The sequence below is a fragment of the Lithobates pipiens genome, unplaced genomic scaffold (genome assembly GCF_037356315.1).
Source record: "Lithobates pipiens isolate NorthernLeopardFrog02 unplaced genomic scaffold, aLitPip1_a1.2 Scaffold_10, whole genome shotgun sequence".
NCBI lineage: Eukaryota > Metazoa > Chordata > Amphibia > Anura > Ranidae > Lithobates > Lithobates pipiens.
Genome location: NW_027507686.1, coordinates 98165952 through 98186675, shown reverse-complemented (window position 1 = coordinate 98186675; position 20724 = coordinate 98165952). Strand labels below are relative to the sequence as shown.

Genomic DNA, 20724 nt, shown 5'->3' with positions numbered 1-20724 from the left:
AATGCATCACACTATTCAACTTTTTCTTTTTTTCATTTTGCAGCTTTTTGAAATGTCACAAACTGACATATCATTCCTGTTTATGCTCCGCCGTACACAGTGTTGTAGTGCACCAAAAATAGTATAGTAATACGGAACATCCTACTTACTTTTCACTTCAGTGGTGTGAACTGAACACACGGCACAAAAAGCAAATTGCCTCGTCTATCCGCTACACATCGCAGCTCAACGCAGGGTGGTGTGAATGGGCTTGGTTGGCACTATTGCTTGCGTGGGTGCCTCTCTTCATGCTCTTGCGCATAGGACAGCCCATTCATTTTAATGCACTCTACACGTGAAAAGCATGGAAAATAAGTCCCCGGCTTTTTTCTAAAAACATGCTGCATAGGACCGCATTCTGCTGCAGCACCATTCAGTTTAGGATGTGTGTTTTCAGATGCATGGGGGGTGCCATTGACAATTAGTGGCACCCCCACTCAAGTGCAGTGCATTTCCCTGAGTGTTGGGAAAGCATGCGATTTTGTGGGCTTTCCCAGCACACGTAGATATCGATCTAGAATGAATGTTCTATTTAATCCAATAGGTTCCTGGGAATGTGTTCTATACAATCAGCAGCACCATAAAACTTGCCACTGTTATTAAACCATCACCTGTTCATATTCTCCTGACAGGGTATGAGTATTAGTGTCACGGTTACCAAACAATCCAGAATAGGCTGTCGGTAAAAAAGAGAAAAACAAAACTGTATATAAAAAAAAAATCTTATTTACCCAAATGAAATAAAAAGTGGAATGCTTTTAGATTGTAAGTTCTTCTGAGCAGGGCCCTCATAATCCTCCTGTATGTTATTGTATTATAACTGTATTGTCTCCATTTTATATACTAAAGTGCTATGTAAACTATTGGTGCTATGTAAATTCTGTATAATAATAATAATTACAATAATAATAAATGTTCTAGTACAGGGGTAGGCAATGTTTTGAGCACACTGTGCCAAAAAATTTTTTCAAAGAAATTGAGAGTGCCGATTTTACAACAAAAAAATGTCAACTTCACATTCTCAATCACTAAAAAGATTTTTTATAAAGTAAATGCTGTAAACTACTTTAGTAGTGAGACATTAACATCCTGCACTCTCACACCTCAGATCAGCCCCAATTCCTGCACCTTCACACCTCAGATCACTGTCCCCCCTGCTCATTTGCTTCATCACTGTACCCCCCTGTTCATCTGCCCCACCACTGTACCCCTCTGCTCATCTGCCCCACCACTGTACCCCCCTGCTCATCTGCCCCATCACTGTAACCCCCTGCTCATGTGTTCCACCGATGTACCTCCTTTCTCCTCTGCTTATCTGCCCCACCACTATACCCCCCTGCTCATCTGCCCCACCACTGTACCCCCCTGCTCATCTGCCCCACCACTGTAACCCCCTGCTCATCTGCCCCACCACTGTAACCCCCTGCTCATCAGCCCCACCACTATAACCCCATGCTCATGTGTTCCACCGATGTACCTACTTTCTCCTCTGCCTCACTGCTGTAACCCCTGCTTTTCTGTCCCACCGCTAAACCCCCGTCTCATCCCTTCCACCACTGTACCTCCTGCACATCTGCCCCACCACTGTACCCTCTTGCTCTTCTGTTACACCATTGTAACCCCCCTGCTCATCTGTAACATCAATGTACCCCTTTCCTCATCTGCCCCACCACCTTTACCTCCCTGCACATCTGCTCCACCGCCATATCCCCATGCTCTTCTGTCTCACTACTGAATCACCTTCTCATCTGTCTTAACACTGAACCCATCTGCCCCACCAATGTAACCCATTTTCTCATTTGCCCCACCAATATACCTCCTTTCACATCTGCCCAACTGCTTTACACCCCCTGCTTTTCTTCCTCAACACTGTACCTCCTGCACATCTTTCTCACCTCTGTACCCCCCTGGTCTTCAGCCCCATCTCTGTACCCCCCTGGTCTTCAGCCCCACCTCTGTACCCACTTGGTCTTCTACCCCACCACTGTAAAGCATGCTGGGACTTGTAGCTCTATCACAGGCTGTAGTGCTCCTGCAGAGCATAGTGGGACTTTTAGTTCTATCATAGGCTGCAATGAAAGTGCAGAGCATGCTGACACTTGTAGTTCTATCACTGGCTGCAATGAAAGTGCAGAGCATGCTGACACTTGTAGTTCTATCACAGGCTGCAAGAGAGGTGCAGAGCATGCTGGGACATGTAGTTCTATCATAGGCTACAAGAGAGGTGCAGAGCATACTGGAACTTGTAGTTCTATTACAGGCTGCAAGAGAGGTGCAGAGCATACTGGGTGGGACTTGTGGTTCTATCATAGGCTGTAAGAGAGGTGCAGAGCATGATGGGACTTGTGGTTCTATCATAGGCTGCAAGAGAGGTGTAGAGCATGCTGGGACTTGTAGTTCTAGCCCAGCCACTCAGTAACCTATACTACAATGAAAGCACAAAGCGTTAATGCTAGGACCTGTAGCTCTATCACAGGCTGCAATAGAGGAGCAAGGCATGCTGAAACTTCTATCACAGGCTGCAATGAAGATGCACAACATGCTGGGACCTGTAGTCCTATCACAGGTTGCCATGGACGTGCAGAACATGTTGGGACCTGTAGCTCTATCCCAGGCTGCACTGTATATACAGGCTGTACATCGTTTTAGTTATAAAGCATAGAAAAGGTTGAAGTCAGCACGTGTTCCTGCTCCCCCTCCTCTTGTGTGTATACAGAGCTGAATGAGAAGGGGGGAGGGGGAGGAGAGATTAGTTCTGCTGTGTGTGTGTGTGAGACAGGCTGCAGGGACAGGAGACATGCATCTGCATCTGAAGCGTGTGAGGTGATGTGAAGGCAGGCTGTGTGTGTGAGAACAAGTTAGAAGAGCAGTAAAACACAGCCAATATGTGCCCCCCCCCCCCTCCCCTCGGCCTGCACCCCTGGCAGACGCCAGTATGGCCAACCTCTTGATATACCCCTGAACCTGCAGTCCTCAGCTTGTAGATTAAGCATTTATGGGGGACTGTATCGAATGCCATTGCAAAATCCAGGTAGACTAAATCCACGGTTCTTCCCCTGTCTAGATGGCAGCTCACTTCCTCGAAAAATGTTAACAGATTGGTCTGGCGAGAATGACCTTTTGTAAACCCATACTGATGACTACTTAAGATATTTTTTTCCTCAGTAAATTCTTGGATATAGTCCCTTATCATCCCCTCCAATAATTTACCAACCATTGATGTTAGGTTAACTGGCCTGTAGTTCCCAGGGATTTGTCTCTGTGCTTTTTTGAATATTTGTACCACATTGGCTTTTCTCCAATCAGCTGGTACCAATCATGTCAGGGGTATTCCTAGAGCATTTGGCACACAGGGAGGATCCTATACCTGGCACCACCCCCCAGGCAGGCAGCTGCACACTACACGTTGATGTCAAGTGACGTTAGGATAGTATACTGGCAGGTTAGGTGATATAGTGCCAGGTTAGGGCGGTATATAGAGTCAGGTCAGGGTGGTATATATTGCTGGTTAGGGAAGTATATAGTGCCAGGTCAGGGAGGTATATAGTACCAGGTTAGGGTGGTATATAGTGCCAGGTCAGGGAGGTATATAGTGCCAGGTTAGGGTGATATATAGAGCCAGGTTAGGGTGATCTATAAAGCCAGGTTAGGCTCTATAGTAGTCTACAGTCTATAGTAGCGACTAGGGATGAGCTTCGTGTTCGAGTCGAACGTACGTTCGACTCGAACATTGGCTGTTCGTCCGTTCGGCGAAATCCGAACATTTTGGTCCGTTCGCGCCAAATTCGTGTGGCGCTCACGGCCCACAATGCACCGCGATGGCGCAGTGCATTGCTGGCTCATGATTGGCCAAGCATGCACTGCACTGGCCAATCGCAGCGCCAGCAGCGAGGAGAGCCATGATTGGCCACAGGCAGGATGCCTGTGGCCAATCATAGCTCAGGCTGTGTAGTGCACGCCCCACACTATATAAGGCCGCCATCGCGGCGGCCTCGTGTAGTGTGTTGGCGTCTGAAGCAGTGGGTGTTCTGTGTACCTTCAACACAGTACACACCGATCGTTTTCGGCCGATTTTCTATCTTGCTGTTGTGTAGTGGTTATTGTCTGCGTGCCCTGACCGCAGTATACACCGCTATATTCACCTCACCTATATAGCTAGTGATCTATCTTTTATAATAGAGCTTGCAGTCAGTAGTGTTAGGAGATAGTGCGTGCTGTCTGCGTGCTCTGTACCCAGTACATACCGCTATATCCACCTACATAGCTGTTCTCTATTTGAGACCACTTGCCATCTGCAGGAGTTATTGGAAGTTGTGTGTGCCTCCAGCACAGCACAGTATACATCTGTATATACCCCTTTATCGCTGGTGTTCTATAATAAAGGCACCTGCAGGAGTTAGTGGGTGTTGTGTGCCTCCAGCACAATATACACTACCCAACTGCTGTTTTACCCAACTCCCTTCAGGCCATTACCATGTCTGGAAGGCCAGCAAGGAGAGGCAGACAGGCGTGAGCCGATAAAAGAGGGCAAGCAGGCTCTGTGTCTAGAGACAACAGTGCTGGTCGTGGACGCGGTGCATTGTCATCAGCACGTGGCCATGGGACATGCTTGTCCTTCTTTTCGGCAGCTGGACATGTTGAACCGCAACATGCCAACGACTTGGTAGAGTGGATGACCAAGCCCTCTTCATCCTCCTCATCCTCTCTCACCCAGTCTCAGGGTAGTAGCAAAGCAGCTGCCAACGCATCGTCTTCCCTCCTCTCAATGTCATCATCAGTGACTCCTTCCCTAGACCCACCACGTCCTCCTGAGGAGTCTCCTGAACTCTTTGAGCACAGTGTTGGGTACATGCTCCAGGAGGATGCCCAGTGTTTTGTGGGCTCTGATGATGACACTCAGCTAGAGGAAGGCAGTAGCGTGAGCGCAGAGAGAGGGGATGCTCAAGAAGGACAGCAATCTGGCAGTCATGTTCCACAAGCTGCAGCATACTGCCAGGTTTGCTACAGCGATGAAGAGGGAGGGGATGATGAGGGCACTGACTCCACGTGGGTGCCTGGAAGGAGGGAGGAGGAGGAGGCACATGTCCAACGAGGCAGGATGCCCTCCGGGGGCCAGCTTAGGGGCAGCACATCGACTGAATCACACCGCAGAGCTCCGCCTGTGCAGAGCGCTGCCTCTGCGCGTTATTCTAAAAGTTCTTTGGTGTGGGCCTTTTTTGAGACGAGTGCATCAGATCGCACCGCTGCTTTTTGCAACATATGTCTCAAGCGTATCTCACGTGGCCAAAACATCAGCATGGAGGTGGAGGCTGGCACTCAGCATCAGCAGCAGCAGCAGCAGCAGCAGTCTTGTAGGGATGATTTACAGTCCCAAGAAACACGTGGACTTGTACGTGGCTGGGAGGAGGTAGCTGCGGATCATGTTGTCCTTAGTGACCCAGAGGACTCCGGACCGAATGCCTCAGCTAACCTACGCTGCATGGCCTCCCTGATCCTGCAAAGCCTGCGGAAGGATCCTCGTATTCTTCGGATCAAGGAGAGGGACCATTACTGGCTGGCCACTCTCCTTGATCCACGGTACAAGGGTAAGGTTGCCGACCTTATCTTGCCATCGCAGAGGGAGAAGAGGATGAGACATCTCCGGGAGGCCTTGCAGAAAGGTCTGTGCAACGCGTTCCCAGAGACTGGGAGGTTACAAACTCCTGGTCCTGGACAAAGTGTTGCTGAGGCATCGGTCAGAAGGAGCGGTGGAGAAGGTGGCCGTCTGACTGATGCTTTCAGACAATTTTTTAGTCCGCAGCCCCAAGGTATGATCGGTTCCAGCACCCATCGCCAGCGTCTGATTTACATGGTGCAGGAATACCTAGGGGCAAGGTCAGACTTGGACACCTTTCCCACCGAAAATCCTCTGGCTTACTGGGTCTTGAGGATGGATCACTGGCCAGAGCTTGCACAGTATGCCATTGAGCTACTGGCCTGTCCTGCATCCAGCGTTCTTTCGGAACGCACCTTCAGTGCTGCTGTTGGCTTTGTTACCGATCACAGGGTGCGCCTGTCCACCGAATCAGTTGATCGACTGACCTTCATCAAGATGAATCAGTCTTGGATCACCCACAGCTACCAAGCACCTGAAGCTGATGTAACCGAATAATTTTTTTTTAAATACCACATCCCTTCAAGACTGCCTATGCTGATGCTGAGCGACTGTCCTGTTATGTTGATTGTCTATCCTCTTCCTCCTCCACTGATATGTTGGAAGAACATTTCTGGTTCTGGTTGATGCCATCAGCCCAATTTTTCTGCCCCTGTTTAACAGGGGCGTTTAAGTACAATTTTTGATGCAATGCTTTGCAGCAGGGCTAATTCCTGCAATCAAACAAGAGTATATGGGAGAGGTTGCAGTGTGGTGGCACCAGCACCAGTGCCTAAGGCCCAATTTTTCTGCCCCTGTTTAACAGGGGCGTTTAATTACAATTTTTGATGCAATGCTTTGCAGCAGGGCTAATTCCTGCATTAAAACTAGAGTATATGGCAGAGGTTGCAGTGTGGTGGCACCAGCACCAGTGCCTAAGGCCCAATTTTTCTGCCCCTGTTTAACAGGGGCGTTTAAGTACAATTTTTGATGCAATGCTTTGCAGCAGGGCTAATTCCTGCAATCAAACAAGAGTATATGGGAGAGGTTGCAGTGTGGTGGCACCAGCACCAGTGCCTAAGGACCAATTTTTCTGCCCCTGTTTAACAGGGGCGTTCAATTACAATTTTTGATGCAATGCTTTGCAGCAGGGCTAATTCCTGCATTAAAACTAGAGTATATGGCAGAGGTTGCAGTGTGGTGGCACCAGCACCAGTGCCTAAGGCCCAATTTTTCTGCCCCTGTTTAACAGGGGCGTTCAATTACAATTTTTGATGCAATGCTTTGCAGCAGGGCTAATTCCTGCAATCAAACAAGAGTATATGGGAGAGGTTGCAGTGTGGTGGCACCAGCACCAGTGCCTAAGGCCGCGTACACACGGGCGGACTGTTCGCCCAACCTTGTCCGCTGAACAGTGTTTGGGCGGACAGTCCGCTCGTGTGTGGGGCTTCAGCGGACAGTTTCAGCGGACAGTTGGACGAACAAGGTTTTTCGGAAATTCCGAAAAACTGTCCGCTGAAACCTTGTTTGAGCGAACAGTCCGCCCGTGTGTAGGCTTGTTCGACAAACTAAGCTCCGCGCATGCTCAGAAAGGATTTACACGTCGGAAAGTTGCATTGCAGTGTATTGGACGTCGAAATTTTCGATCCGTCGTACGTGTCGAAACGTCATCGCGCACGGTTTCAGCAAACTGTTCGTTCGTCGTGTGTGGGCATGTCCGTCCATGCTAAGTTTGAGCGGACTGTCCGCCGAAACTGTTGGACGGACAAAGTTGGGCGAACAGTCCGCCCGTGTGTACGCGGCCTTAGGCCCAATTTTTCTGCCCCTGTTTAACAGGGGCGTTTAAGTACAATTTTTGATGCAATGCTTTGCAGCAGGGCTAATTCCTGCAATAAAACTAGAGTATATGGCAGAGGTTGCAGTGTGGTGGCACCAGCACCAGTGCCTAAGGCCCAATTTTTCTGCCCCTGTTTAACAGGGACATGTAATTACAATTCTTGATATAATATTTCACAGGAGGGCCCCTTCCTGTGCCCACCCAGAGTAACGGTGAGGACTTATAGTGTTGTGGCACCAGCACCACAACCACCAAAGGTCAATTTTTCTACCACTGTTCAACAATGGCATGTAATTACAATTCTTGATATAATCGTTCACAGCAGGGCGCTCCAGCGCCCACCAAGAGTCACTTTCAGGGCTTACAATGTTGTGGCAAAACCAACACCTTGTTCCGCCATTTCTGCAGAGCATATAGGGCAGGCCCCTACTTTCAAACATCTAACTTACAAACATCTCCTACTTGCAAACGGAAGGAGACAACAGCAAGTGAGATGAAAAAAGATGGACGACAAAACAAATTATACAGGGGTGATAACCCTTCCCTATGTTTTCCAAAAAGCTTAAAAATAGTTTTTTTGACTGGAGCTACACTTTAAAAATGTACCAGTTGAAAATTACAAACAGATTCAACTTAACACAACAAACCTACACAGTCCCTGTCTTGTTTGCACCGCCTGTATACTGCTGTTCTGAGTATATAGGGCCTGGGGGCCACATGCATTTCCTTTTTTTACTATGGGTACAGGGTTCCCCTTAATATGCGTACACGACCCAAATAGGCTGGTAATGGGCAGGGAGGGCTACCCATGCCATTTTTCTCAATGATTTTCAACCATATTGCAGGAACCAGATATAACATTAAAACCGAAAGCAGTTTTAAATGGTGTTATTTCCGTTTAATGTCATTTTGTGCAGGGACTGTTCTAAACACGGGAAAGACATGGCACTTCACAGGCATACTACAAACACCCCCCAGGCACCATATTTAAAGGAATATTTCACTTTTTTTTTCACTTTAATCGTCATTAAAATCAGCGCTCCCGCCAAAACGGCCATTTTTAAAAACATTTTAGGCATTGACCCATGTCCCCTGGGGCAGGAGCCAGGTCCCCAAACCCTTTTTAGGACAGTATCTTGCATATTAGCCGTTAAAATTAGCACTTTTCATTTCGAACGTTCGAGTCCCATAGACTTCAATGGGGTTCTAACGTTCATTCGAATTTGGGGTCCGTTCAAAAGTTCTGGTGCGAACCGAACCGGGGGGTGTTCGGCTCATCCCTAGTAGTGACATAGTAGGTGAGGTTGAAACAAGACAGAAGTTCAACCCATGTGTGTGAAATGTTTTATCCCTATTGTGGGGTCACCAGTAGTGATGGACGAACTTCCGACAGGATGTTTCGAGGACCGCGAACGCGGCCGATAGTTCGCAGACCGTAACGTTCGTGGCGGGCCCCATTGACTTCAATGGGAGGCGAACTTTGCAAACCTACAGGTCAAATTTGCAGCCACAAAATAATTACTAGCTGTGCAAACATAGTCCCACCACATGGCCAATGACATAACACATGTATGAGGTGAATCTGAGATCGACAACTACAAGCATTCTTTTTTTATATGTGAAATTGGGACAAATCAGGACTGTGGAGCGCATGAAGGTAATGGAGGAGAGGGAAGGTCAGGGTAGGCAAAGAAGAGGGTGCAGGAGATGATCACCAGCAGCGTGACATACAGCAATGACACATGCACCGTGATAGAGTGATCTGACAGCAGCACAGTGGTGTAGTGGTTAGCACTCTCAGCTAGCACTAAGAAGATCGCTGGTTCAAATCCCAACCACGAAACTACCTGCCTGGAGTTTGCATGTTCTCCCTGTGCCTGTGTGGGCTTCCTCTGGGTACTCCGGTTTCCTCTCACAATCCAAAGACATGCAGGTAGGTTAATTGGCTTCTGTCCAAAATTGGCCCTAGTATATGAATGGGGACCTTGGATGATGGGCTCCTTGAGGGCAGGGACCGACATGAGTGTGCAATGTACAGGGATAGGGACAATTGTAGACACTCACTCAGGTTGAACTGTATGCACTGGTGTCTTTATTCAACCTAACTAACTATGAAACTATGACACCAGCACCATGATAGAGAGCACTGACATCAGCAGCGTGACATACAGCAATGACACCTGCACTGTGATAGAGTGATCTGACACCAGCACCGTGATAGAGAGCACTGACATCAGCAGCGTGACATACAGCAATGACACCTGCACCGTGATAGAGAGCACTGACACCAGCACCGTGATATACAGCACTGACACCAGCACCGTGATATTGAGCATAGCACAGGGATGGTGGGAGCCCCTCATAATATGCACAGCAGAGGTACAGCCCCAGGAGGAAGTCAGGGATGGTGGGAGCCCCTCATAATATGCAGCCCCAGGAGGATGTCAGCATAGCACAGGAATGGTGGGAGCCCCTCATAATGAGCATAGCACAGGGATGGTGGGAGCCCCTCATAATAAGCAGCCAGGAGGGTACGGGCATATAGTATGGTGTGCTTTTTTTTGGACAAGTAAGGGAGCCAAATGAAGAAAGAAGGTCTGTGTGCTTGATTAAAAAATTGTTTATAGACATACATGGTCTACTGGTCACATGTGTTGAATTCCTCCGAGATCCATGCCTCATTAATTTTTAGAAATGTGAGGTAGTTAACACTGTCGTGAGCCAGGCGAGTACGCTTATCGGTCACGATCCCCCCTGCTGCGCTGAACGTCCTTTCGGACAGGACACTGGACGAGGGGCAAGCCAACAGTTCGATTGCAAATTGGGCAAGCTCGTCAAGCCTACCCACCCAGTAGTCCAGGGGTTCATCACTCCTCAGAGCGTCCACATCGGCCGTTAACCCGATGTAGTCGGACACCTGGCGGTCTAGGCGTTCCCTGATGCTGGATCTGGATGACACCTGTCGATGGGTCGGCTGAAAGAATGACCTCATATCCGAAGTCACCAACACATCTTCAAACCAGCCTCTTCTTGCAGGCGCTGTTGGATTGGTACCCGCAACTCCTTCTCTGGGAGTGGGAATTGCTCCTCTGCCAGCGCACGCAAAAGCAGAATGCAGCATTTCTCGAAGCAAGGCCTGGAAGTGCTCCATTCTGACAGCCCTCTGTGACGGCGGTAACATTTCCGCAATTTTGTGTTTGTACCGGGGGTCTAAGTACGTTGCCACCCAGTACTGGTCCTTGACCCTTATGCTTTTTATACGGGGGTCCCTATTAAAACACTGGAGCATGAAGGCCCCCATTTGCACTAAACTGGAAGCGGTGTGGTGGCCTGGCTCCTGCTCATCATCCAGGATAATGTCGTCCTCTTCATTCTCCTCTCCACATCCACGCACAACAACAGGGATCCCAGAAAGATTTAAAGCATGCTCTTCTTGCTCCTCCTCATCCACCCCGGCACCATCCTCCTCTGACTCCTCTTCAGACTCCTGTTGTTCACTTGTCTCAGATAGAGTAGCCCCCCCTGGGAATTCATCCAGCATTGCGACTTCCTCATCTTCCTGCTCCTGCTCCTCCACAGCTTGATCAATGACAGGACGCAATGCACGCTCCATAAAGAAGGCATAAGGTACCATCTCACTGATGGCGCCATGGCTGCGACTGACCAGTTTGGTGATCTCCTCAAATGGCCGCAGAAGTCTGCATGCTTCGCGCATGAGCAGCCACTGGCGTGGTGAAAAAAACCCCAGCTCCCCAGAACCTGTTCTGCCGCAGAGTTCATACAGGTAGACGTTAACTGCACGTTTCTGCTGGAGCAGCCTATCAAGCATATAAGAAGGTTGAGCTCCATCGCGTCGGGCAATCGTAAATAAGACGTCTGACCGGCAGATTGTGTCGCCGCTGAATGTCAGCAAGGCGAGCCATGGCTGTGTAAGATCTTCTGAAATGGTCTGAGATTTTCCTTGCCTGCCGCAAGATGTCCTGGACCCCAGGGTATTTGACAACGAATCGCTGCATGACCAAGTTTAAGACGTGTGCCATGCATGGCACGTGCGTAATTTTGCCCTGTTTCAATGCGCTAAGCAGATTGGCACCGTTGTCACACACCACTTTACCAACTGTCAAATTGAGCGGTGTTAGCCACTGATCTGCCTGTGAACGCATAGCTGAAAGGAGTGCCGGGTCAGTGTGGCTCTTGGCTTCCAGGCACAACAGATGCAGCACGGCATGGCAACATCTCACCTGGCATGTCGAATAGGTTCTGGGGAGCTTGGGCGGCGCAGCGGAAGAGACGCTAGCAGCGGAAAAGGAGGAGTCAGCCGAGGAGGAGAGGGAGGAGGATGGAGTAGGAGGAGGAGGAGGAGGAGAAGAAGAGCCAGGCCTGCATGCAATCCATGCCGGTAAAACCAAATCTACACGGGTGCCACGGGTTACATGCTTGACGGCCGTCAGAAGGTTCACCCAGTGGGCAGTAAAAGTGATATACCTTCCCTGCCCGTGTTTGCTAGACCACGTGTCTGTGGTCAGATGTATCTTGGCACCGACACTGTGTGCCAGAGATACATTCACTTGCCGCTGAACATGGCCATATAGCTCTGGGATGCCCTTCTCTGAGAAATACTACCTTCCTGGGACCTTCCATTGTGGTGTTCCAATGGCCACAAATTTTCGAAAGGCCTCTGAGTCCACCAGTCTATATGGCAGTAGTTGGTGGGCTATCAGTTCTGACAAGCCAGCCATCAACCGTTGGGCAAGAGGGTTATCCGGCGTCATCTTTTTTTTTCGCTCGAACATTAGGCCCACGGAAGCCTGCCTTTTTGCAGAAAAACGTGAGCTTGGCGTGATGGAAGGTGGAGTGGAGGACAATTGTGAGGAGAGAGGAGAAGGAGAAGTAGAAGACGAGGCTGGAGGGTGAGAGCCTGGAGTGTGGCTTTGTGTGTTCCGTTGCTCCCACTGGGCTCGGTGATGGCTGCTCATGTGCCTTCTTAAGGCGGTCGTCCCTAGGTGAGTGTTTGGCTTACCGCGACTAATGCGTTGACTGCAAAGATTGCAGATGGCAACACTATTGTCAGCAGCGGACACGTTAAAAAAAGCCCACACTGCGGAGCCATGTTCCGGCGTCCTGGGAGTGCCAGATGTGACCGTACATGGTCGATGACTCGCTCCTGATACATTAGCAGTCTGCTTTGTCCCTCCTGTGCAATATAAGTTATTCCTGCTTCTCCTCCCTATCTGCTGGTCCATATCTCCCTCTGAACTCCCCTCCTCTTCCTCTCTTGTGAGCACCCACGTGACATCACTAGAAACGTCATCATCAACGTCACCTCCCCACCGCTATAAGTAGAGATCTCGGAGTAGGCAGCAACACCGGGGACCAACCTCCTCTTTGGGCTGATCTGGGTACTGTCGTCAGACTGCTGAGTGGCGCTTGTTGCTACCTCCTCTTCCTGATCCAATGCTAAGAGTGGCTGCGCATCAGAAATGTCTTGATATGGATCGGAAAATAATTCCTGTGACTCAAGCGGAAGGTATGTGGTGGTGGTGGTGTTGTTGGTGGTAGTGTCTTTGGGGGTGCACATAGCAGAGAGTGAAGAAGAGGGTGCAGATCGAGAGGATGAGGAGGGTGCAGAAGAGTAAGGCTGAGTGAGCCACTCAACCAAGTCTGGTGCGTCCTTTAAAGTAATTGAACGCATCTTCTGCAACTTCCCACTTTGGCTCAAGCCTGTTGCTCCTGCCCTACCCCTACCACCCCTGTGGAAGGGCCTGCCTCTTCCTCTGCCTGTCATTTTTTAAATGACCCTGTGACAAAACTCTCAGTCCCTATACTGATAAAGGACTGCTGCAGTATAGGGCAGCAGTCAGCAGTAGTGCACCTCAACCCTATATATTGTGGACCTATACCAGTCCTTAAGGAATAGCAGACTGTACCTCACTCAACCCTATGTACTGTAGTACGCTATACCTTAGCAGTCCTTAGAATGACCTTTGTGGAACTAGTAGGTTGTGAATGATTAGCAGACTGTACCTCAGTCCCTATACTCATAAAGGACTACTGCAGCAGAAGGGCAGCAGTCAAGTATAATATTCTTTCTATATTTGGAAGAAAGAATATTATACGTGTACAAGCCTATTACCATACCAGTCCTGAAAAGAACCTTTGTGGACCTAATAGTAATAGCTACTGATTAAACTGACTGTCCCTCACTGCCACACACAGCTTCCTGCCTGTCCCTATTTAAACTGACAAAACACAGGCTGCTGGAACAATAACTTGAATAGCACTCAAAACTATATCCTGTACTACTTTACCATACCAGTCCTGAAAAGGACTTTTGTGGACCTAATAGTAACAGCTAATGATTAAACTGACTGTCCCTGCTGCACACAGCGTCCTGTCCCTCTCTCTACACTGACAAAAGACAGGCTGCTGCAACAATCACTAGCACAGCAGTGCCTCAAACCTATATCCTGAACTACACCTAACACCTATACCATACCAGTCCTTAAAAAAACTTTTGTGGACCTAATAGCTAGCAATTTGGGTCACTGCAGTCTCTCCCTATAGTGACATACGAAAGAATGTAAAATGGCCGCCGGATCGGGTCTATTTATAAGTTGGGGGAATGTCCAAGTGTCCATGTGCTATAATGTCTCAATTGGCTGTCCTGTACCCCATGATGGATGTGTCATCATAGGTCAAAGTTCTTTTACACAGTAAATACGGAAGTCCGCCGGGCGAACAGCGGCACTAGTCCGCCAATAGGGCAGACCGCGAACAGCCGAAATTTGTCGCAAAACGATCGCCGGGCCATCCCTAGTCACCAGTATGGTATTTATAAATTGAAATCATATCCCCTCTCAAGCGTCTCTTCTCCAGAGAGAATAAGTTCAGTGCTCGTAACCTTTCTTCATAACTAATGTTATAGGTGGTTATATAATGCCAGGTCAGGGTGGTATATAGTGTCAGGTTAGGGTGTTATATAGTGCTAGGTTAGGTGGGTATATAGTGCCAGGTCAGGGTGGTATATAGTGCCAGGTTAGGGTGGTATATAGAGACAGGTAAGGCCTGCGTGTAGTGACAGTGTGCATTGCTCAGTCACTTACAGCATATCAGGTAATGAAGATTCCCGGGCTGCTGTGGTCTCTCCTCCTCTTTCTTCTTTAGCTGCGGGAGGGGATCAGCCTGAGGGGAGGAGTCTGTAGGAGGAGTGGAATAGGCAGCCACAACCTGACCCCACCCACCACCTCCAGCTCCCTCAGGAGATAGTCAACATCCCTGAGGGATAGCCTAACTTGATGAGATGACAGGGGGGAGTTACAGACAGCCTCCTCCACACCGCTGGGCTCTCTGTTGATCCGATCAACTATATACAAAGCTGCGATGACAGGGAAAGTGCAGGGGCCCCACATGCACCTGGGGTCCCTGGGCAGTCCCTGACACCCCCCCAATGTGTGTCTCCCGGGGTGGACCGCACCCCCCTCCCCCCTTGGTACGCCACTCAATCCTGTCAGTATGCTGTCCACAAAGATTAGGAACAATGGTCTGGATATAACCTGATTGAGTTCTCTGAGGACTCTTGGGTGTAAGTCATTTGGTCCTGGTGATTTATTTGTATTAAAGTTTTTATCTAGTCTTTCCTTCAATCCGGCCTTTGTTAGCCACAAGGGTATGCCTTGTGGTGTGTCACCAACAGTACTTCTGCAGTCGGAATACCCCTCCTTTTCCTGTGTAAAAACTAAGGAGAAGAAGGCATTTAGTACAGTTGCCTTCTCTGTGTCATCCACAACCACCCTGCCTTCCTTGTCTTTTATGTGGCCAATATGCTCTGATTTTGCCCTTTTACTGTTAATGTATCTAAAAAATTTATTTGGATTTTTTTTTACTCTCCTCCACTATCTGTCTCTCATAATCTTTTCTGGCCCCCCTTTTGCGTTCTTAAACTTTATATTGCATTCCTTGTAGTGTTTGAATGCTGACTGAGACCCAACTCCTTTATATTGTTTAAAGGACCATTTTTTTCTCTTTAATGAGACCTTTACATTACAGTTTAGCCTCCCAAGCTTTAACCTTCACTCTTCAATATTTATTGCCCATTGGAATGCACTGTGTGATACCTTTGTTTAATATGCTCCGAAAGCATTCCCATTTTCTTCCGTGTTCATTGTTTCCAGGATTTGGTCCCAATCGGTGTCATGTAGTAATGACCGCAGTTCAGAAAAATTGGCTTCTTTGAAATGTAGTGTTCTTGTGCTACCCTTGTGCCTCCTTTTTCTATGTTTTACGTTAAATGTGATCATCCTATGATCGCTATATCCCAAGTTTTTCCTTTATTTCCACATCTGAGATCAGACTTGGATTGTTCTTAATGTAGCGCCCTGCTCCTGATGAGCAGATGCTATTGTTTTTTTTCTTAAATTTAAAGAGGAAGTAAACCCTGATGGGTTTACTTCCTCTTTGATTCCCTGCAAAGGTAAAGCATAATGGACTACTATGCATCGCATAGTAGCCCATTATGTGTCACTTACCTGACACAGGAGCCAGCGAAGTCACAGCTGTCCCCTTGTGTACGGAGCCTCCATCTTCTTGGTGGGTCTCGCTGCTCCGGCGCTGTCATTCGACGGAGCCGCGATGACGTCACTCCTGCGCATGCGCACTGGAGCCGCCACTCGCGCCATATGCTGTGCATTCTGGGAGAGGGTATTTAAGGTACCGATGCCATTTTTCTGGGTTCGTTGTTTTCAGAGTCCATGATCCCAACCCCATGGCCTTCCTGGCCTGGGGTCTGTGTCACATGGTCCTGTGCCTCGGGCCTCTGTAACTGAGAGTGTAGGCCCAGGAATGTCTTGGGGCCTACTGATCCAGGGGTGGTTCTGTGCTGTCTCACCTGTGGGGAGGAGCCGAGGAAAGCTGAAGGATCCAGGGGAGGACTTTTCCAGTGGAGGACCAAGCGCAAGGCTGGTGTTTCTGGAGGAGCCTGAGGATGCATCCCGGATCAATATCCTTACAGTATCGCTGGGTCGGCTGAAAGAATCTGGTACTGTATGGTAGTTCTTCCTAAAAACTCTCAAGAATCTCTAAGTTTCATTAACAAGTCTGTGGCAGAGACTTTGTTGTGCATCTGCTTTCAAGAACCGCTAAGTTTCATTAACAAGTCTGTGGCAGAGACTTTGTTTGGCATATCATCAGCTGCTAGGTTAAGTGAGAGGGGCCTATCCTGTGACTGCTGGATCCAGTCTGTGGAGCTGTTTGTCCTCTGGATCTGACTGATACCTCTAACCCGCAATTACTAGGTGCCTCAACTCCCCCTTATCCTCTAACCCTCTATTGAAGGACTGTGTCTTGCGTTCTTCTTTGGTGTTGCCCCTAAATAAATCTTCAAAAAGGGCCACGTGTCTGATATATCTTCATTTGGGCTACTTTCCACTGGACCCCCCTAAGATGAAGAGGCGAGTAGAAGAGGTAACGGTAAGCCTGAATAAAACCAGCAGCTCCTTCGGGGGTTAGTGCTACATTAATTACATATGAATTGTATATATTAATAATAAATCTAGCAGGGAATTCTTCCTAGTTGGGGAGTCTACCAATTGGGACATGAATTTGTCTTATAAGACATTCATAAAATGACGGGCCTCTAATGAGTGAGCTGTTCCCTCTGCCCAGTAAATATCTGGATACTTGAAGTCCCCCATTATGATGACATATCCCTTGCTGATGTTTCCAATTGTGATAGTAAGCCCATCTCTTCCTCCTCTTTTAGTTTAGAGGGCCTATAACATACCCCCACTATTAATTTCCCACTTATTTCTTCTCATTGAATTTCTACCCATACTGATTCCACCTCCCTCTTATCCCATTCACAATGTTGCTCTTCTCTGCCACCCTTACATCATTTTTTACATATAGACACCCCCCCCCCCCCCCACACTCTTCTACCTTCCCTGTCTTTCTGATACAAGGAATACCCCTGGATATTTGCCAGCCAATCGTATGAGTTGTCAAACCAAGTTTCAGTTATTCCCACAAAGCCTAAGTCCTCTTTATATAATAGCAGCTCCAGTTCTTCCATTTTGTTAGCTAGGCTCCTAGCATTTGTGTATACTCCTCTCAACATTGAATGACCGTATGTGGCCAGAGGTCCGGGCATGCTGGGGAACTTGGAGACACTCCCACCTGGGTTGGGTGGGCGTAACATGCATCAGAAGTGCCAAAAGTTCCTGAGTGTCCCCGAGCATCACCAGTGCCTCCGCACCTCTGGCCACATACAGTACTGCATACACCAGCAGTGGTTATGGAACAAATCATCTGAGTTTCCATTATTTCTCATGGGAAACTCACTTTGATATACGAGTGCTTTGGGTTACAAACATGCTTCTGGAACAAATTATGCTCGTAATCCAAGGTATTACTGTACAATTAATTTAGGTTTCCCAAAAATATACTATGAGCACCCACTTCAATTATATAATGAATCGGTATCTAATTGGACAGACCCTAGCACTCTATATTTGTTGGTAGATCTAAAAGAAATTGTACAGTCAGATTATATAATGTATGGTAAACTTTATGCTAGCTGGATTTTACACAGGTAGTTGCTAGGAATAAAACATGCAATTTCTTTGTAAATTCATTCAGTAGAAAGGGAAATTGCAAAGGAAAGCCCTATAAATCAAGATCTGATCAACAATCTTTTAATAACTGGGCTAGGTTGCATTATGACATATGGTGAACCTACCTGCAATGGTGGTATTTTAGGAAAGGCATTCATTTTTACCTTAGCCAATGGATCCTGTATTCACTGTGAACACCCAATCATATCCATAGAAAAGGTAAAAAAATATATATTTTCAGAACATTATTGGGTGATTAGTATCAATACAGCTTCACTAAGCTATGTGAAATATTCCTACATAAAATCGGTTTCTTTGCAATTGTTTCACCCATTTAAAACAACAATGTGCATCCCAACACAAAACAAAAGCTGAGTAAAAGGTATGGCATGGCATGGTTGAAAAGCCCATATGTACATCTGATGAATAATTGATCAGTGCAGGATGAATGGAAGAGGACAAGGAAAGTGAGCGGAGGGGGGTACAGTGTAGAGGAGGCTAGAGCTGTGATTACTATTTAACCATAAAAAGAGAGAGACCTCTTTGTATGACAAAAAAAAATGTCCTAGTGTTATGTACTCTGTTAATATGTATGTATATACATTTACAGGATCACAAACTACATTGCACACCCCATAATCATTCATGCATGGAAAGATCATATTAGAAATCATTCCAATGGGAAATCAGCAATAGCTACAAATCCTGTGCTACAATCATGATCTGAATAACTGGTCGACACAGATGAAAACAATCAGCCTTACAAATAGAAAAACATAAACGAATAGAGGAAGAAGACAGGATTTAATGCAGGGGATCACTGCTAAGAACTACATAGACCACAATGCACTGCAGGATTAGTAAAGGTTTCGACTAAATGGCCATAGTGCTTAGCAAGGATGAAGCTGTACAGATGCCACTAAAAATGCCATCTTTCCTCTGTGTCCCCACTCCCCACCATTCACACACATGCCTCTCTGATTTTCTCTACCTCCCTTTTCTGCTCACACGTACCTCTCTTCCGCTCCTCTACACACATCTCCCCCCTTCCACATAGGTCTGTCATTTCCTCTGTCTGTTTTTGCTCCACATGCCCCTTTTCCTCTGTCATTGAAGCGGAAATTAGAGCCTGGACTAACTAGAATGACTTTTTAGAAATGAAAAAATAAAGTTATAGTCAAGCAGTGCATACAAATATTTTCTGAAACAAAAACAGAGCAAAGAAAACACTGTCACCCAAACTTTACAAATATCACCAACAGAATAATAAATATTAGTACAATGTAACACATGCACGTCAATCTGGAGATCAGAGAGGATCCAATCTACATGATGTCTCAAACAACATGTGATCTAGAAATTATATACATTTACATGCCACATGTCACATAGCGAACAAACCCCTGACATGTAAGTCCCAGCCAGGCAGTGTTTGCCTTAGAAGCATAAAACAATCTGTTGGTAATGTATACATCTCAGCTTATAGGAGGTTTTATGAGCAGATTACTATAGATAGATATCACATGCAAATCATGGCTAAAAGTGAGACACATTTTACTGGCACCACACATGTCACAAGGACCTGTGTAAAAATTGGGACATCCAGACACAGGCAGATCTGGTGCAGAACAGTGTACCATACCTGCGTTTTCCCGTAGTCTGCTTCTTTTTCTCTTTCTGCTCTCTCCCTTAACCCCTCTCTTGTTCTTTCACACAGCTGCAGGCTGCTGCTTCGCTCTCTGACAGTTTCCTCCCATCAGCATCTCCTCCTCTGACCTCTCTGTTCCTCCACCCCCCTTCCACTTCCTCACTCCCTTCCTCCCATCCTCCCCCTGCAGGGTGTTAGAGTGAGAGCCATGAACCTATCTTTCCTTACACAGGGTGACATGCACAAGATCCAGCCAACCATTGTTTTTCCATTTTTGATCAAAGCTGAAACATGAATCACCCATGTAGTAGTAGCTGCACATCAATCTAGAATACTCTTCAGCTCATTGTTAAAGATCTAGTTGAATTATACTTGTGCTATGCTTGTGTTCTGAATAATTTTTGTAACATTTTACAATTACGGATAGAACATTGCATTAAGTGTGCTCAGGACATTACATTGTAAGCTCCTTTTAGCCCTTGTACACACGGTCGGAGAATCCGTCGGAATGTGTCCTATCGGATCGTGTTGTCGGATAATCCGACTGTGTGTGGTATGCATCGGACTGATTCCGTCTGAATATCCGTCGGACCCAATTTTCCAACTTGTTGGAAATATTTTCGGACAAAGTGCCACGCATGCTCAGATCAAATTCCTACACCAAAGCTATTGGCTACTAGCCTGAACGTAGTAACAAAATAATGTCATCACGTTCTGAATGATCGGATTTTCTGACAACTTGGTCCGACCATGTGTATGCAACAGTTTCGGACACAATCCGTCGGACAAAATCCGTCGGACAAAATCCAACGGATTTGGTTGGCAGAATGTCCGACCATGTGTACAGGGGCTTAGAGAACATGTGCTGATGCTGATGCACCCTGTAAAGCACAGTTTGATATATCAGCATCACATAAATAGTGGAAATAAATACAGTACTACAGTTTGCAGGCATTAATCC

At 47.3% G+C, this 20724-nt stretch overlaps 1 protein-coding gene across 2 annotated transcripts in view; it reads right to left on the bottom strand.

Annotated features, from left to right (window-relative positions):
• SIPA1 (signal-induced proliferation-associated 1) overlaps window positions 1–19905 on the bottom strand; it is a 494221-nt gene extending 474316 nt beyond the window's left edge. For both annotated transcript variants that reach the window (XM_077456982.1, XM_077456990.1), the window contains exon 1: window positions 19758–19905. The gene's annotated coding sequence lies outside the window, so the exon portion shown is untranslated. The remainder of the gene's footprint in view (window positions 1–19757) is intronic.
• Window positions 19906–20724: the final 819 nt, after the last annotated feature.